Raw genomic sequence first — 27932 nt, forward strand, 5'->3', positions numbered from 1 at the left:
GCTACACTTTAATGTAAGCATCATAGTTTATGAAAAATATTTTCAAAAAAAAATTTAGTAGAGTGGCCGTGCTTTCTATCTATTCTTGCAAGTCTTTTTACCATCTGCCTTAACAGTCAGCTGGGTTCTCCTGTCTGCTTCTGATGTTTAACCTGGTGCCACGTCCCTCCTCACATAACCTCCAGAAAACTCCACGGTACATGCAAGAGAGGAGGAAAGTAAAAAGGCAAACGTGTCTCGGTGTTACTATGAAAAGAAAAGGTTTGGCTTCATGGAGTCCCGCGCTCCAGACCACACTTTGGAGAACCGGGGGTGTAGATGTCTCTCCCTGAGGAATTTTGTGTGGAGGGCAGCTGGAGACCTAGAAAGAAGGAATTATTCAAGGTCCCAAATGAAGACAGGGAACTCGTGTGTCCTTAGTCCTTGCCAGCTTTCCCATTAGACCTGTTGTCGTGGCTCAAACTCCCACCACGTGTAGGCAACACTCTTGTCCCCGGTACCGGCATGATGGAGAACCGCCTCCGTAATCTGGGGTTGTAGATTTCAGAGTAATGTCCAAGTCAGGGTCCCCCTGGCTTTAGCTCTCTGCAGCACTGAACGCATGCACTTGGGGTTGACAACACAGGGCTCCTCTGAAAAGAGCCTGGTGGACCGTCCGGGACCAAGTGGTTCCGTTTTCGTGGTTGCCTGGCTGTGGGACCTCGGGCAAGTTATTTTACCTCTCTGGATTTTATCCTCCATTAAATGGGGTAGATCATAATTATCTTATTGAGGTTTTACTGTCCGTAAAATGAGATAGATATTTCTTGTTGAGGTGGCTGGAATCACAAGAGGTTGTGCAAGTGCCCTGTGTAAACTATGTAAGTGCAATGCTAAATTTTAGATACACACTTTGGCTCGAGGCGAAAGTATTGTCTTCTGTTCCTGTCCGAAGACCATGGTTTTTAGTAGCCTTGCCTCAGAGGATTACCAGATTGCTTTTTTTTTTTTTTTTTTTTTTTTTTTAAACAAAGCTGGGCTCAGAGGCAACTCTGTCCAATTGCTTGTTCTAGAAAACTTCTCTATTTTTAAAGATTACTCAATGGTGGGTCTTATCGCTCCCTTATTTGTCATTTTTTAAAGATGTTTAATAATTCCTAATGTTTCCTCCCAGCCGGCCACAAACCTTTACCCAAAGTGGGTAAGCCAGACTGGTGTTCTGCGTGCCACCGCCCATGTTACCAGGGAGGGTGCTGTAAGCCGAGGGAATCCACATTCGTGTCCAAGTTTGCTGTCTCCTATACAAGCCTCGGTTACTAGGGCCGGACGAAGCCAGGGCCCTTGAGTGACATTTACTTGGAGCGGGTGGCTCAGGCCTGCTGAAGGAAATCAGATGTTGCTGTGACCTGAAGGGTCATAGAAAATACTCTTTGTTCCATATGTGATCTTGGTAGCTGCCTAACATCGGAGAAAAAAGAATCCGGCTTAAGTTATTGTTGAAGTAATAAAGGATATATTTATCCTTGGCCTGTGGTCCAAAGACGTGGCTCTGGGCTCGCATGCTGGATGACCTGAGTTGACCCCTTGACCCGGGCTTCAGATTTTTCTTGTTTTGTGAGATTTGAGAGGACGGTCCCCCAACCTCTGGCGGGGCCCCTCACGGTCTTCTGCAGATTCCCAACCTTTTTCAGATCATCCAACAGGCAACAGCATGTTCGTTCGCATCGGAGCTATAGAAATCTATTCAGATCATTTGTTTGCTTTTGGCAGAATCCTACCCAAATTGTATCCCATTCCGAGTGTCCAGTTAATCAACGGTGATGCTGGAGACTAAAAGATGGGAAAGAAATGCTTAACGTGGTTCGTTTTAAACAGCTGAATTTCCAAAACAGGATCCCTGGAGGGTAAATTAAAACACAGGTTGTCAGGGGGAAATTGGGAACCTGGGACAAATAGGCATTTGGGTCCCCTCTCAGTTGAGGGTGACTTCCTGCCCCAGCTGTGAATCCAGGAGCACATAAGCCCTGCCCTTCCCTCACAGGACTGCAGGCCCTGTGGGAAGCAGACACATGAAACTGAGCTTCCGGGCCATGGGACCCCCACCTGGAGACCCTGTGCATGTGAGGTTAAGGTTAAGGGGGTAGGTTTTGAAGGAGGGCGACAGTTCCGAAGGTGGCCAGGATGGGGGTAGTCACTGGCCGTCCGTGGGCCAAGTGTTTTTGACCATTATTTCATTTATTTCTTTTCATGTAACTTCCCAAAGGTCACCGCTGGTCTGGAGCTGAGTCTAGACTTAAACCCAGGTCTAAGTCCCTGGTGTCAGCCGATATGGGGTATTGCCTCATTGAATCATCTATGGAAAGCATGGGTCTTTGCATTTTTCTTTATTTTAATGTTTATTTTTGAGAGAGAGAGACAATGCAAGTGGGGGAGGGGCAGAGAGAGAGGGAGACACAGAATCGGAAGCAGGCTCCAGGCTCTGAGCTGTCGGCACAGAGCCCGACACGGGGCTCAAACTCACAAACAGCGAGATCGTGACCTGAGCCGAAGCCGGATGCTTAACCAGCTGAGCCACCTAGGCGCCCTGAAATCATGGGTCTTTGTAATTGTGTTCGGCAAACGGTTGAGCACCAAGTGAAGGCTGAGACGAGTAATATGGGTACTCCAGGAGCACCTAGTAGGTTTCTAGTTGGGAGCTAGTTTCTTCTCCAGGAAAGCACTGCGTGCTGGTGAACAGCGAGGTAGCCCAAAGAGGGATAAGAAGGACACTTTGTCCGTGAAGCCTTAGCTGCTGAGGGGACTGGAGTCCGTTTGATTCCTCCCACCCCAGAGGCTCATCCCACTTAGTCTCTGGTGGAACCTTGACCCTTCCAAAGAGAGGATGGGAGGAGGGAGACGCCATCCTTGCCCTAAGTAGATGACCTAGATCCTTAAAGAGTGGGGGTCTTATTTAAAATTGAGAGCTCAGGGGCGCCTGGGTGGCTCAGTCGGTTAAGCGTCCGACTTCAGCTCAGGTCATGATCTCACGGTCTGGGAGTTCGAGCCCCGCGTCAGGCTCTGTGCTGACAGCTCAGGACCTGGAGCCTGCTTCAGAGTCTGTGTCTCCCTCTCTCTCTCTCTGCCCCTCCCCTGCTCATGCTCTGTCTCTCTCTGTCTCAAAAATAAATAAAAACATTAAAATTGAGAGCTCACTGGAAGGGGAATAGATTTGAGTGGGTGTTTATCAATCCTTTGATCCAAGGAGATCTGTAGTCTTGAGCCTCTCTTGAGTCCCCGTCTGTAAAATGGAAATCTCCCCACTCGCACTCCACGGGACTGTGGGGCTGCGTAAGAGTGCAGGGGTCGGGAGCAAAGATCCAGAAGGTTCGCTTCTCCTTTCCCCTGGAAATTAAAGCTCAGCCTTCACTGTGAGGACCTGGCAGCCCTGGGTACCGGCTTACAGGGAGGCCGCAGGGCCTGGTCCGTCCACTCATGTTTTCTGGAGGCTCCCCCGGGTCACAAAGGCTGGTGTTTGTGAGACCAGACAGTTCCCTGGGAGGGGCTGGCTTCTGCCCCTGCTGTCGCCATCCCTGCTCCGGCTCCAGCTGTATCAACGGGAGGAAGCTAAGCTGAGCTGTGGGTTATGTAATGGGGCTGGTGGCCCCCAGGGATAATCTGTCCCTTGAAGCTCCTCAGGACATCAAAGCCTCAGTGAGGGGACAGGCCTGCCCCAGGGCTGTTGTTCCTCACATTCTGCTCCTCCCTGGCATCCTTGGCTCCTCTGAGCCCAGACGGCATCCCTTTGGGCAGCGCACAGCAAAATCGCTTTTGTAATCATCCAGCTGTAAGCGGGCCTGCCTGATGGTTGGGGTCCTTCCAAGTCCCATTTCCTGCCCCCCACTCCAGGACACAGGCACTCCTACCAATGATCATAGCCCCTGGTTATCAAAACCTGCTCTGAGGGGCCCCTGACTGGTGTTGAGCAGAGGTTTTGTCCTTTGTCCTCACCTCTGAATTAAATACTTTCCACATCTTTTCTATAGTGGACGCTGTATATAATCAGCCCATAGCACCTGCGTACCTGTCCCGGGCGGCCATCCTTCTGCAGTTGAGGAAGCAGAGAACCACTTTTACTAAGTGTTGAGAGCCAGGATTCAAAGCAGGGTGTCCGACCGGAGGTTTCACTGCTCCATTCTGCTTCCTCCAGCCTCTTCAAAAGCGGCTTTCAATGGGTTGACGTTTTCAGGCAGATGACAGGGTCCCTCTCCAAGCAGCACCGCACCGGCGACCCCTAAGGCATTCGTGCACGGTGCCGCCCGTGGGCAGCGTTCAGTCTGACAGCCGATCTTGGACGCCACCCGCCCCTTCGGGTGACCTCACCTGTGTGTGGATGCCTCCTGTGTCACACCGCCGCGGCCTCCAACGTGGGCAGGGGAGGCGAGGCTGGGAGACGGGAGGCACCCACCTAACCAGGGGTCGGGGAGCGGTAGGCAGAGGCCACATGAGCAGGCAGAAGTGAGAATTAGCCAAAGGTTGGACCGTGGGAGACCCGAAGCCCACTGCCGCTGATGGCCGCCAGGAGGGCGCTTGTGCTGAGGGAGTGCCGGAACCGTCTGTGGCACCAGTGTGCGGAAGGGGCTCCGACATGACCCGAAGCAACCTGTTGCCCGTTCCATCTGCCAGGTATCCTGGTGGAAACCCGTCCCAAGTAAAAGTGGAAGTAGCCTGGGCAGTTGAGGCTCTGGACCCAAAGCAAAATGGCAGTGGTTGTTGGGTTTCTCCCCGACAAAACTTCCAGTGCATTTATTAAATCTTGACTAAAGCAGAGGATGTCCTCATTTGGTGCCTCTCAATGGGGCCACGTCACATTTGGTGTCGATCGTATGGCCTCCAGTGTTGCCCCCTGGCGGTTGACCCGTGTGGCAGCGCGGATGAGACACGGGTGCTTAGTTGTGGTCACTGTGGCTCCGGAGAGCTATAGGAAGCCTGGAGAGAGTGGAGGGGGTGCTTCCCGGAGGAGGTGGTACCTTGAGCTAGTTCCCGAAGGCAAATTCAGAGGCACCTTGTAAACCAGGTGATAAGCGAGCAGGTCACAGCTCAGGGCTTGCCAGAAACTCGCCTTAGCTTTACCGAGGCTTTGTTGGGTACAGGACCCAGCTGGCGAGGAGAGAGGATACGGTTCTGGTAGCGAAATCCCAACCAGAGATGCGCTGTGGACCCAGGACCTGGGGAGAACGCCCAGGGTGCTGTCTTGATAAACTAGGGCAGCAACATACAGTATCGCAGCCCTTCCTTTCATTTCCACTAGTGAGTCCTCTGTGGTCTTACCGAATCAAAGGAAATGGAGACCTCCTCCAGCATTTCTGGGATTCAGAGGCATGGCAGGCCTTAAAACTGCCAGCCAAGTTTAAAATAAATCAATACCATAAAATACTGCAATGAATTTCCCAACTTTAAAGGAATTTCACTTTCAGTTAGAGGTGCCAGGGGAAAGCTATAACTCAGCCTGCATCATACACAGGTCAGATTTCTGTGTTTTGTTTCTTTGTAAAAGAAAATGATGTCTAGGGACTCGAGGAATGGATTAGAGCCACCCAGGCACACCATAGGGCATAGTGAGGAAGATGAAAATGCCTCTATTTTTCTAGGCTGCAAAAAAGGAGCCTGGAAGGCACCTGGGCAGGTAACCTGCCGCGTGGTAAACCTTGGCTCTTCGTCATTCCAAGGCCTGGTCGGTACTGTAGCAGTGATGGAGAGCAGGTCAGCTTTGGTATATGATGTGGGATTTTGGCATCGGCCAGCTGCTCCAACGGGAAAGTCAGAGCGATGGACTCGTTCCAGTGGACTCGTTCTGCATTTACGTCCATCCTTCTGGAAAAAGGAAACCCCGAAATCTCATGGGCAGCACCCTTTTGGTTTTGTTGTTGCTGTTTTTTCCTTTCTGCTTTTTTCAGACATGTCTCAGACATGTCCTTCCAGAAGGCTCTGGTCTAGGGCACATCTGAGGCCTGGGCTGGAAGTACGATGCAGTCAGATCTTGGCAGAGTACGTGGGCCTTCGCAGCCCAGCCCAGCCTCGCGCAGACATAAGGAGAACTGGAAGTCACAAGTAAAGACTCATTTGTTGTTAGTAACCAGATTGCATACTCGGTTTGACGAATGTTTGGAAGGAACCCTTGGTTCGCATGGGGCAACAGAAATGAGGGTGAGTATACCACACCCCAGACAAACAACAGAGTGGCTTTTACCTTCTAGAAAAAAAAAAAAATTGTTTGGGAGGTTAGGCCAGTTGCCTAAGCTGAAATCCAGATGTCCCCGCTGATGGGATCCAGACATCCACCCCTCTCCCCTGCCCCTCAGATGCTCAGGGCAGGGGCACCAACCAGGTGTAGCACGAGGAACCTCGGCAGAGCACCTCGCTCCAGCCCAGTGTTTTGGAAGCCCTGTGGCGGTAGGACAGCTGTTCTGGAACTCTGGCGTCCCGCCCACTCTTAGAGTGTCCTGGAGTTGGGCGTAAGCTGGTGGTGCCGTAGGCAGACCCAGATGTGAGTCTTCAGGGTCTGCAGCCTGATTACGTGGCCTTGGGTAGGCTTTAACCAGGGTCCGAAAGGTTGCTTCCATTGCAGCAGTGGCAGGAACTGCGAATGACATAAGTAAGAAGTCTCCTACTTGATAGATCGAGATTCTATCCCGTGGACTTGAAGATATTGACAAGCTGTTGCCACACTCCTCCCCGCCACCCCTCACGAGCTCCCACGCCCCAGCACACACGGCATTAGTGACCAGTCTTCTCAGAGTGTGGTCCCGAGGCTGGCGGGATCCCCTGGGAACTTGTTAGAATGCGGATCTCTGGCCCCACTTCGGTCCCATGGAGCTGGAAGCCAGGGAGCGGTATTGGGCAAGCCCTTTGGGTGAAGTTGATGCCCACTCAGGATTGAGAGCGGGCCGCACAAAAGAGGGCTATGGCACAGCCTGCCTACCTTGCCGTCTGTTGCACCTTGCCTCTTAACCTTTTGCCCTCAAAAAGCTTAGATTTAGGCTTAAGCACTAGGAGGAGGGACCCCACCAGGTCCTGATCCTGTCTCTGCCTTCCATAATTACCTAGCATTGGGACTTCAGACAAGTCACTTCTCTGTGGGCCGTGGTTTCCTCATCCAGAAAACCAGGGCAGCTGAAGGACCGCTGGCGGCCCCCCCCTCCTGCTCCCTCAGCCCTGGCACACTCGTGAGCTCCAAGGTGGAGGAGTTTCCAGGACTCAAGACTCCCGATTCTTTGTCGGTTTCTCCCTCTGTGCAAGTGTCCTTAGGATGAGATTGATTTCCTGCAGCCACCTGCTCCTGGGAGGAGAAAGGAAATAATTGAACTTCTCCATGGGCTTCCCTGGCCCTGGGAGACTAGACTGCTGAGCCATAATAATACAGTGGGCCTCTTGGGAGGATCCCCAGCAAGTACCGCCAGGGGAATACGGCGCCCTGTGAGGTCTCTGTGGTAGGACAGGCGATCGCCCTTCCAGAAAGGGGGGGAATTTGAGAGGCAGCTGGACCGAGGGAATGGGGGAGCAACAATATGCAGGTAGGGCTTAGACGTGGCTTTGAATCCTGACTCCAAACCTTCACTTGTTCGTCCCCCAGGCGCGCATGGATCCCCTGCTCTGTGCCCAGCTTGGGCCATGGAGATGAAGCTAATCCCTGACCTCAGTCTGGCTAAACCTCCGGCACCTCTCTGAGCCTTGGAGCCCTCATTTATAAGATGGCCTGCTAGCACGTCCCCTATAGGGTTTGCATGCAGATTAAAAGGAAAATTAATATACAGCTAGCCTAGGAATGCTAGGCATGCGTTAGCCACTCCATAGCTGTTGCGTTCTGTTGTCTTTCCATACTAATTCTTGGCCACACCGGTAACAGCTAGAAGCAGTCTCAGAATGTGTGTGCGTTCATGTGCTTCCCACCTGCCCCCACCAATAAAAAGAAAACACACACCCCAGAGGGGCTCTTTAATTTCTTTTAAGTTTGCTTATTTTGAGAGGCAGAGAGAGCGAGAATCCCCAGCAGGCCCCGTGCTGTCAGCGCATGGGCTCGATGTGGGGGCTCGATCTCACGAACCGTGAGATCATGACCTGAGTCGAAGTCAAGAGTCGGACGCTCAACCAACTGAGCCACCCAGGCGCCCCCCCCCCCCCCCCCCCCCCGTTAAATTCCTTGATAGCCTGTAGGTGTTGCAGTATATCGGGGACAGCTCAGATCTGGTCCCCACCGTCCAGGTACTTGGACCATGGTTTGAGAGACAGGTCAGGTCCTAAAGGAAAACTAGAGCTACGATTTCAAGCATGTATGGGTAGAGGAAATAGCAGAAGATAGGGGACCTGCCCGAGGCGGTCTGAGAAAGTCTTGTAGAGGAGGTGACATTGAAACTGAGACCTGAGGAATGAGCTGTCTACCAGGCAGGGGGGCAATGAATCGGTAGGGGCAGGTGAAGGAGACAGGAGCCTGATCTGTGAGGCTCTGGAGGTGGTTTTAAGTCCCTGCACCGGTAACCATCAGTTTCCATGTTTACAGGAGCACTGTGGCTCTGTGCTCAGGGTTGGAGAGGGCAAGTCCAGACCCAGGTGGGACAGGGTGGGCAACTGGGAAGTCGGGTTTCCAGGTTAGGGTGGATGGTGCATGGGATGGGGAAGAGTGAATTCAAGGTGCATTTGGAAATCGCCAGAGGCTTGCAGGTGGACCGAATGAGGGAGACGAAGGTAGGGGTGGCTCCGTGAATCTCTGGGCTGGGGGTCAGAGCCATGTACGAGGCCGTGAACCTGCAGGAGGAGAGGGGCTCTGGGGGGTGGAAAATACACAGATATATCTTGGAGGTGTGGCCATAAACCCATCCTCTCTCCTCTAGACAGGCATCTGGTAAGTTGTATGTGATTTTCTGGGTCTTTTTGGGGGTGCCATTGGATCCCAAATTTGGGGCTAAACACGGGAAACCTTCTTGAGCCCCGAGAGCCCCCCTGAGACCCGAGGCTGCCTTCGCAGCCCTCGTTTGATCACCGTGCCTTCCTGTGATCTGTTCTTTTGTAATCAGCTTCTCATTAGGTGACTGATGTGTCTGGCTCTTCTGTCTTGATTTGCATATGCACTCTGCTATAATTATGTCCCAAGAACATAGTGTTTTGTTGTTTTTTGTATTTACTTTTGCTTTTTCAGAGCTGAAAACCTGTGCAGCGTCCTGTCACATGGGCAGGCTGCTGGTTCTGCCAGAGAGCAGCTTTCTAGCGCTGGCATCTTGCTCTTTGTGGGTGGGTGGGTGTGTGTGTGTGTGTGTGTGTGTGTGTGTGTGTGTGTGTGTGTGGTTATATAACATCAGGACCATGATTGCTGGCTATAAAATTGATTTTGAGAGCTACTTTAATTTGTAAACTGGGAACTACTTTCTATTTTGGGTTAAGGACAGGAGTACAGGGGGAGAAGGTGCGGGGGAGTCCTCTGCTCTCGGTCGCCTTCGGGCATGTCTGTGCAAGAACCAAGAGCTGCGGGGCGGCCCCATGGCCTGAACTTGCCACGGGGAAAGGGGCTTCAAAGTCAGTCCTTCAGCTGTCCCCAGACGCCTTGGTTTTCAAGACATGTGGGGCACAGGGTAGAAGACACGTGGGACACAGGGTAGAGGCTGGCCCCACCTGTTCACATCTCCTTCCCTGGAACCGTCCATTTCTTTACTCCTTTACACATGCTTCCTGAGAGCTTTCGCAGCTAGCTGGTGGCCTTGCCTTTGCTGTATTTGTTTCTGTATAGGAACAGGCCTGGTACAACCTGGAGTCTTTATTATTATCGTAAGGCGTGAGGGCAGGCGGTGGGGGGCTCTGTCTCTCTGTCTCTCTCTCTCTCTCTCTCTCTCTCTCTCTCTCTCACACTCACTCGCTTACTGAGCACATGCCGTTGGCCAGACTTCGTACTCTCCCACTATATTTATTATCTTGTTAAAACCTCACGTGCGTCCTGGGTATGGCGTCCTTTCCACTCCAGAGACAGGAAGTGACTTGCCCCACTGGCCACGTGGCTAGCAAATGCCACCTCCAGGGCTAGAGGTGTCCCTGCTCTTTTCCACCCGCTTCTGAAGACAGGTCACGTTAGCAAGTCTAGCGGCCCGGTGCTCAGTGCTCCTGGGAGCTCAGCAGAGGTAGCACTGGCTTTTGGTTGAGAAAGTGGGTAATGGCAACACGTGGGACCTGTGACTTAAGGTAGCCATTGAAGAAAGGAGGGCCGACGGGTGTTCTCAGCAAGGGACACCGCATGAGAACATTGAGAATCTGTGTCAAGAGCGGGTCTTTGGGTTGGTTCACACAGCGGTGCAGTGGGAGAGCGAAATAGCGTGAAGTTGCCGAGAGCCTTGAATGTCTACCTAAAGAGGGTGACCTTCGCCCTGGAGAAAAGGTGGGGGTGGGTGGCAGTGGTTGTATACAAGGCTGCATTACTCTCAGCAGATGAGCCAGTCCGCACAGGGGGAGGGAGGAGATGCCACACCCGACCGTGCCAGCCTCCAGAAGGTGCGAGAGGACGGCACAGCCCTTTTCTGAGCCCATGAAGGGCGATGAGGCCACACCCGGGAAAGCCATCGGGAGCCCAGTGCTTCCACGCTCGTGCCAGGAAGGCACCTGCTTGGGGATCTGGTATGCTGATAAATCTAGGTTTGAATTGCAGCCCTCCCACTTCCTAGCTGGGTGACTTTGGTCAAGCCCCCTAACTTCTCTGGATCCCCACTTCCCGTCTGCTCAGTGGTACCCGTTGGACACGGCCGTTCACCGTCCGCTGTTGCAAAGACTCCATGCACGAGAAGCAGGAAGGGCCCGACGCAAGTCGTAGCACACGGGGAGAGCTCGGTTAACCGACAGCTCGGTGCATTGGCCTTTGATCCGCCTGTTTGTTTTCGCCAAATCCGTACGGGCTAATCATTTGTTTTCACGTGGCTTTCCGCTAGCGATCCGCAGGGCTCTTCTTTTCGCTGAGAGAGCGCCAGGCCCCTTAGCAAGTGGCCCCAGTGAGTTCCCCTGGGCACGCCGGGCCTCGTTCCGCCTGGTGGCTGTAGCCAGAAATCCATATGGTCTCCTTTTGCCCAGACCACTGTGGGCATGACCTCGTCGGAGTCTTGCCTTTTATAACCACCAACTGTCCCATCACCATATGGAAGAACCACCTCTTCCCTTTAGCTGTGCCCGCACCTTAGATCTCCTCCTGGCAGGGGGCCAGCAAGGAGAATTCTCCCCGGAGCCCTTTGTCTGTTCATCACAGCAGCCACAGCTGCACCTCAGTCTCTTCGGGGACCGATTGAGGCCCTTGGCAGCGATCGTTTCATCCCCACGCTTAATCAGTTGAGGAGGGGAATTAGTTAGGGTGTCCCTGTAGCCGACTGCCAATTACCAGGGCTGTTTCTGCAGACAGAAAGTTCCCCCTTAGTTCATCTGGAGCGCCAGCTGGTACCTGTCTACCAGGTCAGGTGTTCCCCGGCTCCTGAGGTCTCCCGAGGTGACTTCCCAAGGCCAGGAAGACTGGCTTTAAGTGGGTCTGCATCCTCAGATTGGACCCAGGTGGGGGTGATGCGGGGTACGGTCCTGTGGTTGCTGGTCACCAGAGAACCTTCCAGATGTCCGACTCTTGGATCTTGCCAGTACTTCCTTTTGAGGGGGGGCGCCTGGGTGGCTCAGTCGGTTGAGCGTCCGACTTCGGCTCAGGTCATGATCTCGTGGTTTGTGAGTCCGAGCCCCGCGTCGGGTTCTGTGCTGACAGCTAAGAGCCTGGAGCCTTCTTTGGATTCTGTGTCTCCCTCTCTCTGCCCCTCCCCTGCTCATGCTCTGTCTCTCTCTGTCTCAAAAATAAATAAAATATTTTTAAAAAATTAAAATACTTCCTTTTGGGCATCTGGCATGCTTTGGGGCCGCGCACTTGGACGAATGGGAAGGTTTGAAACACTATTCAGCAAGTCCACAGCGGTGACGACAGGAACACTGCTGTAATCCGTCCCGGGCTCGGAGTCTGCAAGCTTCCGTGGTACCTGCTGGCTGTGTCGTATGCGGAAACGCTCCCTGCCCTGGACGACCTGGCTGACACCCTGGGGATGAGGCTGCCATCTGTTTGCAGCCGCTCGCCATCTTGGCTCCAAGCTCTGCCCGCTCCCCTTTCGCTCAGCAAACCAGGCCCTGCCAGCTGTTGCCGCGACAGTGTGTGTCCTCACTGTGGTAAGTGGGCCACCGATCGAGCTCAGCTGACTCGGCACAGAGCCTGTCTCCTCCCCACGGCCTTTGTCCGCTCTAAGAGTCTCAGGTTTGGGGCTCCTGGGTGGCTCAGTCGGGTAAGCGACTGACTTTTCGGCTCAGGTCATGATCTCGCGGTTGGTGGGTTCGAGCCCCGCATCGGGCTCTGTGCTGACAGCTCGGAGCCTGGAGCCAGCTTCGGATTCTGTGTCTCCTCTCCTGCCCCTCCCATGCTCGTGCTCTGTCTCTGTCTGTCTCTCAATTATAAATAAACATTAAGAAAATTAAAAAAAGAGGAGTCTGTGGTTTGCCTTGAACATCTGCAGGGAGGGGATCTTCCCCAGCCCACCTGGAGGAAGGGCTCTGGCACCGTAAAGCTGGAGCCTGCCCCCCAGCAGCGCACCCTACAGCCCTGAGCCCCGGCCTGGCTTGTCGTGCTCACCTGTGCGGTGGGGAACCCCAGTAAGCCCTCCAGCATTGCTTTCTGCTTAGAGTTTTTGCTCTGATAGATAGGGAGCCCGCAGAGGTGCCCATGGCTCTCAAGATTCCTTGCATCGCGGGCCCTTCTCCGAATCTGAGTGTTGGAGCTGTCCCTCCAGAAAAAGGCCCAGGACTGACACGCACTGTGATACTTCATGTGGCTTCAGGGCATTTGCAGACCCCGTGCATCCTTGGAGTTCCGAGGACCCCAGATTTAGAACCCCTGCCCTGCTCCCAAGCGCCCTGGTGGCCCAGGAAGAAATGAGGTCCTCGGCAAAGAGCAGGGAAAGCTAGATGACCGGAAACGGGTTCCCAAGGCCAGGCGAGGTCCTGTATCATTTTTTCCGCATTTTGCCTTAGTGTCTCTTAGCGGATTGCAGCACAAGAGTAAATTCCTGTAGTTGGGTTTGTGCCCGTTACAGCCTGGGTGACGGTTTGCCTTTCAGAATTCCTGGGGCTGCTTCCTCCGGAGACGCATGAGTGGGTAAAGAGGATGCCGAAGACAGGGCAGGTGGCCTCTGAGACAGAGGTGGGCCACTGGCTGCAGGAGAGCTGGTGTTTGCTTCCTCGGGAGGGGGGAGGCTGCCCTGCCCCTCTACGCCCTGCCACCACCTGTTGCAACAACCCGTGTGCTTTGAGTGTAGAGTGTGGGTGTCTGCCCTGCCCGACAGGACCCCGGCCGGCTCACCGCCACCCCCTCCCTGGCCAGCTAAGGCGCGTCGTTGAGCACTGTTGCATTTTCCAGGTGGCCACCCCTGGATTTCAGGCTTCCCTCTCTAGACTGAACAGAAGGGCAGTAAGGGAGGGGATGGGGGAGAGGGCCGAAATCGGCCGGGGAGCCCCCCGGTCCTGTAACGGGTAGGCGATGTCATGTCGGGGAAATCCCCATGCGCCTGGTCTCTCCACCCAGCTCGGAAGGTATGTGGGGGCGGCATGGTGTGGCCCGCTTGCACAGGCAGCATCCCAGCTCCTGCCTTGCCACCTGCTGGAGCCTGGACAAGTGGCCCGGTTTTCCAAGGTGAGGGCGAGCATCTCTCTTGACCCAGCTTGGTGGGGGACGTTCAATGGGACCCCAACTACAGGCAGGGATTTCATAACCATATTTTCACATTGGTTCTTGTGAGATCTTGTCACGCTGAATGATTCTGTGAAGTTTGTAAATTAATTCTTACTGCCTCGTGTGAACTCCCGGTTCCTGTCCGTCAGCCAGGATTGGACTCCTTCTGGGCTTGGCAGCCCGAGAGGCTCAGGAGAAGCACAGGACGGTCCTGTCCTTTAAGGCAGCTTGGGGTTAGCGGTGGAAAGAGGGGAGCACAACGGCTTGGCTCGTGGGGGTCTGCTTGCCGGAGCGCAGGGACTGGGGCCTCCGGGAGGAAGCATGTGGAAGAGGCCTGGAAGGGTGAGTGTGGTCTCGGGACAGCGAGGGGGCAGGTCGAGGGCCAGGGGAAGACGCAGCCAGACCAGCACTTGCTGAGGCCCCAAGCAGAAAGGAGGCTGTCCCCTCGAGAGAGGGCTGACTTGAAGCCAAGTCGCCTTGCCAGGCATTTTTGCCTCAGCTGGTGGTGCCGTGAGGTTTTGGTTTGGGGTGTGGTCTCACGCGGCCGTCCCCGCACATCCATGACCTCCCGCACCCCCCACCATGCCCGTGTACCCATGCCGCCACCAGATGCACACCCTGCGTGGCGGGCACGTCCACGTTGTAAGTTGAGAAAACCGAGGCTCCGGGGCCCTGACTAGTAATGGGAAAAGGTGGGGTGTCCATTTTAGATCTTCTCCCTCAAAGCCCAGACCCTCGACACAGCACCAGCCCTCTGCCACTCTGTAACAGTATGCTCCACGAACGATCTATCTTCTCCCCACGTTCGGCACCTGCTTCTAAACTTGGCACCTCCATTGGGCCTCCGGGTCGGGGCTCAGAGACCATAACGCATGCCAGGACCCCGCCCGTGTGCTGTGCCATGGGCCGCTCGTGGCAAGGTTTTCCCTAGTGGAACAGCCCCGCTCCGAGCCCCATGGTTGCTAACAAAGCCTTAGATAAATGGTACGTCAGAAAGCTTGGCTCCTGGCCTCGGTCCCTCTGCCAGTGAGGGGACAGGCGGTGTTGCCGTGGCCGCTGAAGTGGGGCGGGCATGTCGATTGCTGAATAGGAGAAAAGCCAGCGGCTCTGGTGTATTAAACAAGTGAGGAATGACTTGGTTTGAAGCTGATCCTACTTGGGAGGGGACTGCCCCTCTGTGACCCTGCCGTCCTCTTTCCTCTGGTGCCTCCGCGGCATATGATAGGTTGAAAACGAATCCCTGAGCCTTGGTTTGCCCATCTGTAAAGTGGAGACGGTTCCTACGTGGCCCCTCGCTGGGGGCAAAGGAAACATTACTGATGAGGCCTTGCATGGTGTGTAGCGTGTCAGAGGCATTAACTCCATGGTGACACCACCACCCCGGACTGCGGGGAGAACTTGGGTAAGAGTTGAGTTCTTAACACTGCAATTTGAGTTTGTGCTGTGTTTAGTGTATGGGCCTGCCAACCAGATGGTTTCCTTTTCTGTTGAACAGATGAGAGGAGGGGCGCCTGGGTGGCTCAGTCGGTTAAGTGTCCAATCTCACGGTCTGTGGGTTCGAGCCCCACTTTGGGCTCAGTGCTGACAACTCAGAGCCCGGAGCCTGCTTCGGGTTCTGTGTCTCCCTCTCTCTCTCTGCCCGTCGCCCACTCGCACTCTATGTGTCTGTCTCTCTCTCTCTCAAAAAATAAACATTAAAACTCCCATCTTGAGGCCTGAGCAGGTTGAAGGGTGCCAAGGGTACCTTTGCCCGCTGGCACTCCTTGAGGCAGGGGCTCACTTTCAGAGAAGGTGCTTGGAGAGCCCCCCTCTCCTCCACTACTCCGTCCGCTGCCTTCATGTTACATCTCCATATGGAACTTATGGGGCAGAAAGTTCCTGAATTAAGCCCCATCTCTGGATAAGCTGTACAGTTGGGTCTGAGAACCGCAGTGACCATTAACACAGCTAACAACACGGTGTCCCGCCCGGTGGCGAGTGCTGGGGCGGGCAGTTCCCTTGAATCCTCGCGGCAGACCCTGAAAGGGTAAACCCCATCGGCCAGTAAGGAAAAAGGAGGCTCAGATGATTAAAAATGGCTGGTAAGCGGCAGAGGCAGGATTTGAACCCAGGACCGCCCACCTCAGCCTGTGCTGTTTCCCCGACAGAGCATTTGAGTGAAGACACGGAGTTAAAACGTAGGCGTGGCTCCTGGAGGCTTTTAAATCCTGCGGCTCCCAGACCTGCGCGTTTTGAAGGACCCTGTGCAGTTTGAAAGGAGGAGGCGGAGTATAGGAGTTGGGGGATCACCAACCAGTCCCAACTGGTTCCATCAAAACATGACCTTTTGACATCAACAGAGTAGGAAGGCCGCACCTTTGGAGTACGGGACAGGCCCCTCGTCACCCGGGTGTTCCACGTCTGCGTCCTGGGGGGCGGGAAGGGGGGACGTGGGAGCCCATCCATCCTGCACCGTCATCCTCGCAGCCACCACGCTCCCCCCCCCCCACTTCCGTTGTCCAAACTGCTGGTGGCATTAACGGGAGCACTTTGCTCCCCGGTCTCCTTGATCAGACCAGACAACCGCTTTGCAGGCAGAGGAACACCGCATCCCGTGATGTGCTCTAGACCCCAGGCCTGTGCGGCGGTACCTGAGCCAGGCTGTCCGTGAACCCTTTCCTGGGTGACCGTGTCCGTAGATGAAGGGATTACGTGGGTTTTAAGCTCCACGTAAGCTCCGGTCGCTCCAGGAAGGGATTTCCCGTGACCGTGACATGGTATGAGCAGGTGCTGGGGGGGGGGGGGGGGGCGGAGGCCGACCTAGGCGCAAACCCTTTCCCCTCCTACCCCCCTCGCCGTGCAGTCCTTGTTCTCTGAGCTTCCCTGGAACCGGGTGACGATAGGTCCTGCGTCACCGGGTGGTTGGCTGAGGGCTCCGCGAGGGGACACGCCGGGTAGCAGTGTAAGAGAGCTGAACACCGCCTTGATCCCTACAAAACCCATAGCGTGTGCATGTTAGTGCCCCGTGAGTGATTGCTGTTAGATAAGTACAGAGAAATAAGGTTGGATGTGCTGAGGGGCCCTCATCCGAGAGCCGAAATAAGAAAGCGCGGGATTTGCCAACACGCCTTCCCGGATCACCGGCCCCTCTCCCCCCGACCCAGGACCATCGCAGACTCGGGCTGTCGGAAGCCACCGGCCAGGCAGCTCTGGGAGCACCAAGTGCGGACCGTCAGAGCGGAAAGACCGGGCAGGGACACTGGGGAAGTTTGGATTCGGTGCCACGTCTGCTGCTCAGCAGCTCTGTGGCGGGGGGGTGAACTGTGGCCTCTCTCTGGGCCCGTTCCCTTGTTAAAATGGGGCAGTCACCCTCACCGAATGAGATGGCCAGGGAGGCGAACGACTCAGTGTGCTGCTGACGTTATCTGTAGGTTAATCACACACGACTCTTCGTTGTGCCCCAGCCTCCTCCCAAGAGGGCTCTGTGGTCAGAGGTAAGCTTTCCACTGGGAGGGATGAGGCAGCCCCTGGGTGAAGCTGAGAACGGAAGGGGCAGTCAGGGAGCTGGGTCTGATGTCTGCTAGGATGAAGCCCGGGGGCCCATTCGTTGTTCCAGCAGGTGCCCGGGAGGGTCCGCTGCTGCTTTAACCCAGAACTGGGTGGTCTGAGCCATTCCCACTCGTGACCACAGATCCTGTGTTCTGATGTGGCCGCTGCCATTGGCTCCATAAGAGGGTCGGAGGACCTTCTGTCATGGGAGATGGGAGAGAAACCCAAAGCCAAGGTCCTCTTCCTGGAAGACAGCCCTCTTACTTTCATTGTCCCTGCCCTCCCCGCCCCCCCCACACCGCTGCCCCGGGGAAGAAGCAGACCCTGACCTCTAGGCCCCCCTGGGACCTCCTACCGGGAGGACCAGACCCAGTGCCAAAGCAGGGGGAAGGGGGAGGAGCCGGTGGGAAATGTCCGCCTGGCTTCCTGGCAGGGGACCCGGTGATCACAGCGGTCATTACACGCTGGTGTCTCGGGAGCGCTTGCGGAGAGCTGTGCTGTTGGTTTGACCTTCCATGGGCACACTCTGGTTCTGCTCGTTCAGTGTGTACAAGGGAGTCCCGGGTTCTGAATCTCTCCGCCTCCTTGACCACTGCTTTGCTGCTGCCATGGGCCACCTCTCTGCTGATGGGCATCCCTTCGAGCAGGTTGTCCTCAGCTTGCATCCTGCCAGGGGAGGGAGGAAGGCAGGGTTGAAACTGGTCGTCACTGGTCCCAAAGAGTATCTTAGGAGATCGATCACACACGAGCCTACAATTTCCCGGGCTTTTCTTGTCCTATTTTACACGGACTTAGGATGTCCTGGATGGTGAGATTCCCCCCAAGCCCTCCCGCCCCCTGGCTGCTGGTTGCTCTGCTTCATCTTGAAAGCATGGGGCCGGGAGGCAGCGGGCACGGCTGAATAAAGCCAGAGTTTGAGGTGGCTTCTACATCATCCCAGGGTGTGCTAACGATGATTTTATTTTTCCAAGTCAGAAACTGGGATACCAGACCCGCCAGTGGATTTGTTGCTGTCGATTGAGGGAACCTAACTGCAGGGAAGCAGAGGCAGCAGAGGAAAAAGTTGGGGCTGAGAAGTCCAGTGTTTTCTTCCAGATCAAATACTTTTCCGAAAAGTGCCTTTATAATGCACTCCCCACTTGACTCATCTACAGACCCCGGGAGCCCCCTCCCTCACCTTGAACTAGAGGAGGAATTGCACGGTCTAACCGCACCTGACAGATGTGGCAATTTCTCGCCGTGCACTGTGTGTGGAAGAGCCCAGAAAAGAGCCTGGGTCTGGCGTCTTGGGCTGCTCCTCCCCAACCTTCCTTGGGGGCTGCCCGCTTTTCGTATCTGTTAGAGTGCGCGATTTTTCCCATCACAAAGTAAAGCATGAAAACGCGATGTGTCCTCGCTCCTAAGTGAGGGTAGAAGAAAACACACCCGTGACAAGTACCACGTTTCGACGTATTTCGTGCCAATTTCCATCCACTTGGAGGTTTTTGGTTGTTGCACAGTGATGGCCGTACCGTCTGCCACGGAACTTTGTAACCTGCTTCTTTCTTAACCCTGGGAAGTATGTTCAAAACGCCACACAGCCTCATTTCCTCTGTAATTATATCACTGAGTAGATGGATCATTGGCTTCAATCTTTTATCTTTGGATTTGTGGGTTGTTGCATCAAAATTTAAATAACACTCCAGTGAACATCTTTATTCGTAAAGCCCTTTTCATGTTTTAAGATGATCCGTTAAACTAGGTCTAGAAGTGGAATTTTGGGGTCTAGAGGTCTTACACCCATCTGAAGCTCTGAGAACACATGGCCAGATGGCTTTCCAGAAGGCGCCCGTGCACTTCTCCAGCAGGGACTCCCCTGCTCCCCTCACCCATAGCTAGGAGCAGTTCTGGTGGTCACAGGACTACAACCTGCTCAGATCTCACACATTAGCGATTTCTGGCCAGCAACGAGGGGAGGACAGGTTCGCAGAGTAAGTCAGTTCCCACCATGGGCAAGGTAGTTTACAGTCATTTATTCAAGTCAGACCTTAAAGAAGCACCCCCCCACCCCCATTTCGCCCAGGAGGAAACAGGCTGACAGGAAGCAAATTGTCTAAAACTGCTGGACCCCACGGCCTCTCGTGAGGACTAGCCAGGCATCTCCCTGGGACCTGAGGACGACAGGCCTGTGTGGTCGGGCTGCACGGGCAGCGAGAGATGGTGGGCAGGGCCCTGGGCGGGGAGGGCAGACCTTTCAGGCCGGACAGAGCGTATCCAACAGTGAGGCCCTTGGGGGGGGGCGGGGCGGATTTGGAGGGATTTCAAGTGTGCCATGGAAGACTTGTGTGATTCAGTTGTTCAGGGTGAGAGCAGGCACTCCAAAACCCCGAGATGAGGCCGTGTGCCACACAGATGGAGCGTTGCTGCCCTGGGTGCCCGGCCTGCCTAGGACGGGGTTCTGCTTAGCTCAGACGGGGACAGCCGGGCTGGAGCCAGGGGCTGGCCAAGGCTAATCTCCGTAGGCTCTTGTGTTCTCAGCCTCCAAGAAAACAGGTCCCTGAAAGGCTGGTGGCTGGTTTTGCTCCCGAGACCTGGCACCAAGGCCGTTCCCAAACAACAGCTAATCATAATAGGGCCAGGCACAGTTTCTTTCTTTCTTTTTTTTTTTTTTAATGTTTATTTATTTTTGAAGGAGAGAGAGATGGTGGGGCGGGGGGTGGGGAACGCAGAGAGAGAGGGAGAGACAGAACCCGAAGCAGGCTCCGGGCTCTGAGCTGTCAGCACAGAGCCCGACGCGGGGCCCGAACTCACAAACCGCAAGATCATGACCTGAGCCGAAGTCGGACGCTCAACCGACTGAGCCACCCAGGCACCCCAGGCACTGTTTCTAACGTCACATGTATTCGTTCATTTGGTCCTCATCATAGCCTGCGATTTGGTACAGGCGATGGGACCACAGGGCGGAGGACGTAAATCTACCCCATGGTCAAGTGGCAGGACCTGTTCACCACTGCAGGTTCTGGCTCCAGAACCTCATTCTTAAACCACGGCCCTGAGTCACCCCTGTTCGTCCGTGGCTATGGGATGCTGTATCCTCCGGAGACCTGAGAGCTTCGGCTACAGGTTCTCAGACCTCATACAGGACCTCACTTGTCTGTGAGATAGGGTAAGTCAACTCGAGAGCATGGCCACGAGGCACAGTCAGGACGAGGAGGACAGTGGGCCAGGGCCTGCAGGGACGGACAGCTGGGGTCCCGTGGCAACTCTTCCTAATAGCATAGGGAAGGAGTTCGTGATCGGATTTGTAGCTGCAGCCCACAAGCCTGGATTCCCGGCCAGGGCCTGCCCCTTGGTCAGTGCGTGATGTCACTCATGTAATTTAACCTGTGCCTCAGTTTCCCTCTGTGAGAAAGAATAATGTGTCTCGGGGTGCCAGCGTGGCTCAGCGGGTTGAGCGTCTGACTCGGGCTCAGGTCATGATCTCGCGGTTGACGAGTTCGAGCCCTGCGTGGGGGTTCTGTGCTGACAGCTCAGAGCCTGGAGCCTGCTTCGGATTCTGTGTCTCCCCGTCTCTGCCCCTCCCCCACTTGTTCTCGATCTCAAAAATAAATAAACATTTAAAAAAAAATTAGAAAGAAAGAATAATGTGTCCCTACAGCAGGGTGGTTATAGCATAACTAGATTTACTCCCTAGCAGGGGGAGAATGTAGGAACCTCCCCGGCCCCCAGCACATGACAGGTCCTGCCGTCCTGTGGTCGGATGCTGGAGCCTAAATCCCCAGCCTTGTGTCCACTCATCCCCTGCCTTCTGTCCTCCAGGTTGATCCTCGGGACCCACAGTCTCATCACGTCTCACACAGAGGACGGCAGAACATGCAGGTGACGGCTTGGTCGGTTGGCGATCTCCCAACAGCTGGATCTCCGACAATGTGAAGCTTTTGTTTGGGATTTCCCCCCTCCTTTTAGTTTCGCTTCATTTTTTTTTTTTTAATCTTATTTCATTTTTTGTCCTTTTTTTTTTTTTCTTTTTTTCTTTTTTTTTTTAATTTAAACGATTAAGACTTCAGAAGAGCAAGAAACTAATGCTGTGGAGAAACGACACGGACAAAGCATATGTGTAAATTTCATTTTTAATTTTTATAAGGGGTTAGGGAGCTATTTTGTTTTGTTCCTTTATTTTCCCTCTGTCTTCTTGGTTTTACCCATCCCCCGGTTCTGCTTCCAACACCTCACTTCCCCAGAGCGGGGCGGGGGGTCGGTCCCACCACGGGGGCATGAAGACAGGAGGCAGCCTGCTGGCTGTCCTTCCGTGTCCCCCACCAGACGCGGGCACTGCCGTGCTGCTCCTCGCTCGCCCTCGGGCCTTAGAAATGATCAGAGGCGAAGAACCACCTGGAAGAGGAAGACAGGGTTTGGGCAGGAGAACTCAAGAAAGTCCAAACTGCGGGTTTGTTCTCTTTCGGCTTCTGGAAACTCTGGGCCACGCCAGGACACGCAGTGGTGGGAGTTCGCGGGCGGCGGGGGCAGGCGGGGGGATGGAGGTGACTCTCCCCCTCTCCTCCCTCCCCCAGCTTCCTAGTGGTTGAGTGTCAGCCCCGCCCAGCTCGACAAGCCTACCTTTCTGTTATCGGGTCTCCCTCCCTGAGGAAGATCCCCCGCCCCCCCCGCCCCAGGAAAAAACTATTGTGCCAAACCTCTACCTGGGACACGGCCGGGTCTTCCGCAGGCAGCTGTCACTCCTGTGAGGTCAGCGCCCGTCACCTCCTGCCTCCTGGATCGTCCCCTTCCCACATGTGCCCGCCAAACGTCCCCGTTGTCACAGAGACTGCCTGAGTCCCTGAGATCCCGTTGTGACCATTGCCATAAGAACAGGGTGTCCTGAACTGCCTGCCACTGTCCTCTCCCCGTGAAGGGTGTGCCCCGCGTGTGGGCCTGTGGTATCACGGCCGGAGACAGGGTCAGGTGCCGTCTTCCTCACCCCTAGGGACTTACTGTTAGGTCCCCACTCAGCGTAAGCGTGTCTGGTGAGGAAAGAAGGGACCTGCCGAGAGCAGAGAAGGGGACGGGGTAGACCCCCTGCAGCTGTCAGGTGCCCGTTTGTGACCTGCCACCTTAAGGCTTCCCCAGTGCCACCCCGTGGACCTCACCACCAGTGTCTGCTCGGGCTGTGGTCTGTCCGGCCGTCCATGCTCTCTGGCAGTGCTCTCGCAGCTCCCTCCTCTTGGGCTTCTGAACCCTGGCAGGGGCACGGGGACTGGCCTCGTGTGGTCCCTGTCACCCAGAAGCTGCTGGAGCCACTTCAGAGGCTTTTCACCCCCTAACGGCCAAGCAGGAAAGGGTGTTGGGGGAAGGGGAAAGGAATTGTGTCACGTTTGTTTTCTGTTCTCTCTAAACCAGCATAGGATCGATAGGGGAGGTAGTTGGAGGGCATTCGGGTTGGTGTGTGACCAAGGTGGGGGTTTCCCCCCCCCCCCGACCCCAAAGCAGCCGTCCTTTGGCCCCGGGAGTTTGGGAGAGACCCACACGACACCACCCCCCAGACTGCAACCCCGCAACACATTTCCTACTGCTCCCCACCACCCCCCCCCCCCAGCAGGTGGTTGGCAGCTGGGAGCAGGGCTGCAGGTGCGAGCTGGGCCCTTCCCTTCCTGGTGATACCCGTTGTGCCCACCTGCCTCCTGTCTCCTCGGGTGCCTCGGGGTTGGGCAGCGCAGTGTCCCTAATTACAGCACACTCCCCTTCTCTGCCTGTCGCCTGGCCCCCACTTCCCCTCGGGGAGCTGCTGTCTCTGTATGTGAACGGATGGGAAAAACAGTCCCTGAACTCGACCCCAGCCCTCCCTGCCTGCGGCCCCTGCCCTCAAGTCCCTGGTGAAGGCTCAGGCCTAACAAGGTATTTACCTTTTGCTCGACTTCTCCCCCTCTCTCCCCAGGTCCCTTCCCTCCATCTGGGCGAGGTCTTGGAGCTGCCGCGGTCCCCCTTTGTTACTTCTCTTGGCATCAGAGTAGCCCCTATAGGTCCCAGGGTGTCTGTGCCCTTGGACGAGGCAGGTGGCCTGGTAGGGATAGCCGGCTTCTGCGTGCCCTTCCCTCGCAGAACTCAGCTGATCCTTGCTTGGTGGCGGGGCCTCCTTCCCTGGCTCAGGATGGCCCGCTCCTTAGCCCCAAGTGCCTGCCTCTCCACCCCGAAGAGAGCGCCGGCTCTGCCCGCGGCCAGTGGACCAGCTTAGGGTTGGACCCGAGGAGCCCCATCCTCTTCCTCGGCCACCTTCCCCCCTCCCCCACCCGTCAGCTTCCTGCCTTTTCATCCTCTCCACCTGCGCAGCAGCTCAGGGGCACCTCATTCTCCATGCCACCGCCTTCGGAAGGCCCGTCCAAGTTCTAGGAGTTTCCAGACCTTAAAATAGCAGTCATTCTCTTCTTGGATCTGTGAAAAGGTTAGCCCGGAGGACGGAGCTTCTGGGCCTGAGCCCTGTGGGTGTTGGGCTCAGTTCCCCCCTCGGCTCGAGGACTCAGCAAGACAGATCATAGTGCCTTATCCCACTGCCCTCCCTTGACCAGACCTGCTGGCTCCGCCTGAAGCCCGCGGCATCCCTCTCCCTGTCCGTGTCCGTGTCGTGTCCGTGTCGTGCCCGTCTGTCACACTCTCATTCCTGCCCACAGAGAGCCACGAAGGAAGGGTCCCCCTGCCCCCTCGCCCCATCCCACCCCGAGGGTTGCGGCCAGGCATAGGGTGTTCGGCATAGGGTGTCCTTTAGCTGAGGACAAAAGAACCACCGACTGGACTCTGGCTCTCACCCCCCCAGCAGGTCCCCTCCCTCTTACCTCTAGCCAGGAGGATGCTGCCATCTGTTTGCTCAAGACCGGCTCCGCCTGACCCGTTTCTGGGCACCGGGGACTGAGGACCGGGCCTTAGCCTCTTCTCTTCCCAGAGGCATCAGGACAGGAGGGTGGGAATTCTTTCCTCCCACCTGGACGTGGCTTGCCCCCGACGGCTGCCCTCCCGAGGAAGTGTGTTCAATGTTTACTTGAGAAATACCCTGTTTACAACTGGAGGAGAAACGTGCCCAACGCTGGCGGAGATCTGCCTCCCGACGGGGCCTGGCCTCCTTTACGGCACTGCCAGGGGTGGTCCCAGAGCAAATGAGGGCAGAGACGGCCGGGCGCGCACCCTGACCCCGCGGTGCTAAGACTACCCACTCACCACCTTCCTCGCAGCCTTCTTGCCCTCTGGACATTCCCCGCCTCGACCATTCCCTTCCTCCAAGGTTCTCTGCTCCTTGACATATCAGCTGGCTCCTAGAAAACCAGTGTTAGGTTATTTTTTGCTTGAGTCTTTCTAAGAAAGGGTAGAGCTGGCGTGGTAGGAACGTTCTTTCTTATGCTGTCGCAGTTCACCTTTTTAGAAGACGGATCTTAATAGGACGGATGTCTGGGTTTCAGCCTCAGAGTCTCTTGTGGAAACTTGGGACCGCAGGAGTTGGGCCTCTACCCCGTAAGGAGGGGACCCCCCAACTCTCTGCCCTCAGCTTGCCCCTTGCTGCCTGGGCTTCCGGCCCTGCCCCCGAAGTGCGCCTCTCACCTTCGATCCTGCTCGCGCCCCCCACCCCTTCCCCCCGAAACACATCCGGGGGCTCCTGGGCGATTGCTTTCCCCCAACCCCTCTCCCCTTCTATGGCCTGTCCGGTGGCCCCCAGACAGACACAGCACTGCTGGAGTCACTTAGGAACCGGCAGCCTGACCACAGCCAAGCTTGGGGCTGAGGCCAGGCCTTTGGGACGCTGGGCCGGTCTCTGCTCCTGCCTGCCGGGCTTGGTGGGCAGGGACTCGACTCCTGTCTAGAGCGATGCCCTCAGAAGGGAAAGCAGGAGGTGAGACATGAGGGTTGCCTCCACGGCCACCCGTGGAGAAGTGAATCCAGCTGCCACATGAGGGTTGCCTCCACGGCCACCCGTGGAGAAGTGAATCCAGCTGCCGTTGGTTGCCCCGGGGGGGAGGGGGTCCCCACTTTCCGCGAGAGGCCACAAGAGGAAAGGAATGTTCAGGAACATTGTAAAGAAATCCTTCGTGCCCCAGGGACCTCTTTCAGCAGAGCAGGGGAGCATTTGCGGGCGATTTCACATTCATTTGGGGGTGCGGGAGGCACGAAGTAGCCCAGGCACAAAGTTAGCTTCGAATACTAGTTGATAAATCTATTTTTCTTTATTTTCTTGTTTTGCACAGAAGCTGGTAATCTAGGACCTACGTGTGAACAACTTTATATGACTATTTTTTGTACTTGGTTTACTCGGGTTGGTATGATACATTATATTTAAGTTCCTTGAACACTGTGGATCCCCCTAATGTGTATGAATGACTGAGGCTTTGTAAATTAAGGGACGTTTGTGTGAATAAAGTTATTTGATGGGGTCAAAGAAGCCATACGTGATTTGGAAACGAGTGCTTTGTGGTTTCGTTGCCACCTGTTTGGGAGAGGGAGAGGCCAGCCCGTGCGGTGGCTCCCCGGGCCCGGGGTCGGGGTGGGTGTGGGGGGCGGGGCAGAGCACCAGACAAGAAAGAAGACCCCGCCACAGGGGTTCCAGGGGATTCCAGGGCCTCGGCCAGTGTTACCAGGCACTCAAACGCCCTTCCAGCCCCCAACACTGCTTCTACAAAGTTCTGTCCTCGGGATTTCCTTTTTTTTTTAATGTTTTTTTTTTTTTTTTTTTTTTTTTTTTTTTTTTTGAGAGAGCGGGAGAGAGACTGAGCGTGAGCAGGGGAGGGGCAGAGAGAGGGGGAGACAGAATCCGAAGCAAGCTTCAGGCTCTGAGCTGTCAGCACAGAGCCCGGTGTGGGGCTCGAACTCCTGAGCCGAAGTCAGACGCTGAACCGACTGAGCCACCCAGGTACTCCGGCCCTCAGGATTTTTTAATGTAGAGATAAGGAGGGTCTTGCAGGGGGAAGGGGACGGGGGACTGTCCTTGAAAAGCTCTGGGGGGGGGGTGGGGGGGGAGGTGTGATGACAGAGGAGCACAGAACACCTCTGCAAGCTGAGGGGGTACCACACGTGTCCGGAGAGCAGAGGGCTCTCTCCGAGCTAGGCCGCACTGGTTGGCCATAGAGCCGCTCTCCCTTTGCCTGGCCAACAGCAGCCAGTTAATTCCACGGGACTGGCGTTAATGAAAAGCCAGGTGCTTCGGGGCGCCTGGGTGGCTCAGTCGGTTGAGCGTCCGACTTCCGCCCAGGTCATGATCTCGAGGTTCGCGAGTTCGAGCCCCGCGTCGGGCTCTGCGCTGACAGCTCAGCACCTGGAACCCGCTTCCGATTCTGTGTCTCCCTCGCTCTCTGCCCCTCCCCCTACTTGCACTCTCTCAAAAGTAAATAAACATTTAAAAAAAAAAAGAAAAAAGCAGGTGCTTCGGTCGCCACCACCGACCTGCATGGTAGATTCGGGGTGTGTGCCCCTCTGCTGACGAGGACACTGAGGCCCAGAATAATCCAGACTGCTGGCTGAGTGCCTGGCGCACCGGGGAAGAAGGGAACTAATGCCACTTGGCGGGCAGGGGCGGGTGATTCCGTCTCGCCGCACAAGTGAGGTCCGCAAGCAATATGGAGGTGATGATCGCTACCTCCAGGGCACCCGAGACTAAATAGGAACCTCGCACTGGGCCCGGCACTTGGGCTCCCAGCAAATGCTTCTATAGTTCCCTCTTCCCAGGGAGACAGGTTTGGGATTTTCCCGGAGTCTGCCGACTGATAAGGTACCACGCGGCCTCCGGAAAGCTTATCAATCCGTACGGGCCCGGTGGTGGTGTTCGTGGACGGAGGGACCTTGTTGACCCAGGAATACTAAAAGTGCCGGGGGCTGAGTCAGGCTTCTGGAATGTGTGCTAGAGGAACAGATAAGTCAGGCTTCCTGCCTGATCTGAGAGTGGGCACGCCGCATTCCAGGCCCAGGCTTTGGTGTCTGAGAGGCTGCGGGGGGGACAGAGCTTCCTGCAAAGGATCCTTCCGTGCTTAGCCTGCAAGCTTCGGAGAAGGACGACCCGCAAGTTCTCTCTAATAACTTGGTCGAGATAATTCACCCTTCTGAAGTGCACGAGCCTGTGGCTTCTCATATATCCAGAGCCGCGCAACTTTCGCACCAGCCGATTCCGGAACGTTGTTATCACCTCAGGAAAGACATCACACCCGTTAGCAATCACTTCTCATGCCCCGTCCCAAACGCGCACCCCCAGCCCTGGGCAACCGCTGATCTACCTTTCGTCGGTGAATTTGCCTATTCTGGACATTCCGTGTGAGTGGAATCAGACACCCGGTGGCCTTTTGTGCCTGGCTCCTGTCACTTCCCAGTGTTTGCGGGGCCCGTCCGTGTCCTAGCGTGCGACCGGGCTTCGTCCCGGCTTACTGTGGAATCGTGTTCTATGGTCGGGGAAACGTCGCGTTCTAGAATGTATCCCTTCGTCCTCGGCCGTCGGATTGCTTCAGCCCGGGGGCTCTTAAGAATACTGCTGCCGTGAAAGTTCGTGGACAAGGCTTTGTGCAGACCCAAGGTTTTAACTCCCCTGGGCACATGCGTATCTCGCAGAACTGGTGGGGCCTGTGGGGCCTGTGCAATTGTTGAGGAACTGCCAAACTGTTTTCCAAAGAGGCTGTGCTATCTTACGTTCCCGCCAAGGACGCACAAGGGTTCTGCTCTCCCCATACCCTGGCCCCCACTCGTA

General features: G+C 55.6%; 1 protein-coding gene across 4 annotated transcripts in view; it reads left to right on the top strand.

Annotated features, from left to right (window-relative positions):
* STK35 (serine/threonine kinase 35) overlaps window positions 1–25821 on the top strand; it is a 44483-nt gene extending 18662 nt beyond the window's left edge. The window contains exons 4-6 of one of the 4 annotated variants that reach the window (XR_006200518.1): window positions 21050–21159; window positions 21291–21347; window positions 21554–25820. The gene's annotated coding sequence lies outside the window, so the exon portion shown is untranslated. Of the gene's footprint in view, window positions 1–21049 lie in introns of all 4 variants that reach the window. The other 3 variants (XR_006200517.1, XR_006200516.1, XM_042931423.1) reach the window with 3 other exon arrangements.
* Window positions 25822–27932: the final 2111 nt, after the last annotated feature.

The sequence above is a fragment of the Panthera leo genome, chromosome A3, assembly GCF_018350215.1.
Source record: "Panthera leo isolate Ple1 chromosome A3, P.leo_Ple1_pat1.1, whole genome shotgun sequence".
NCBI lineage: Eukaryota > Metazoa > Chordata > Mammalia > Carnivora > Felidae > Panthera > Panthera leo.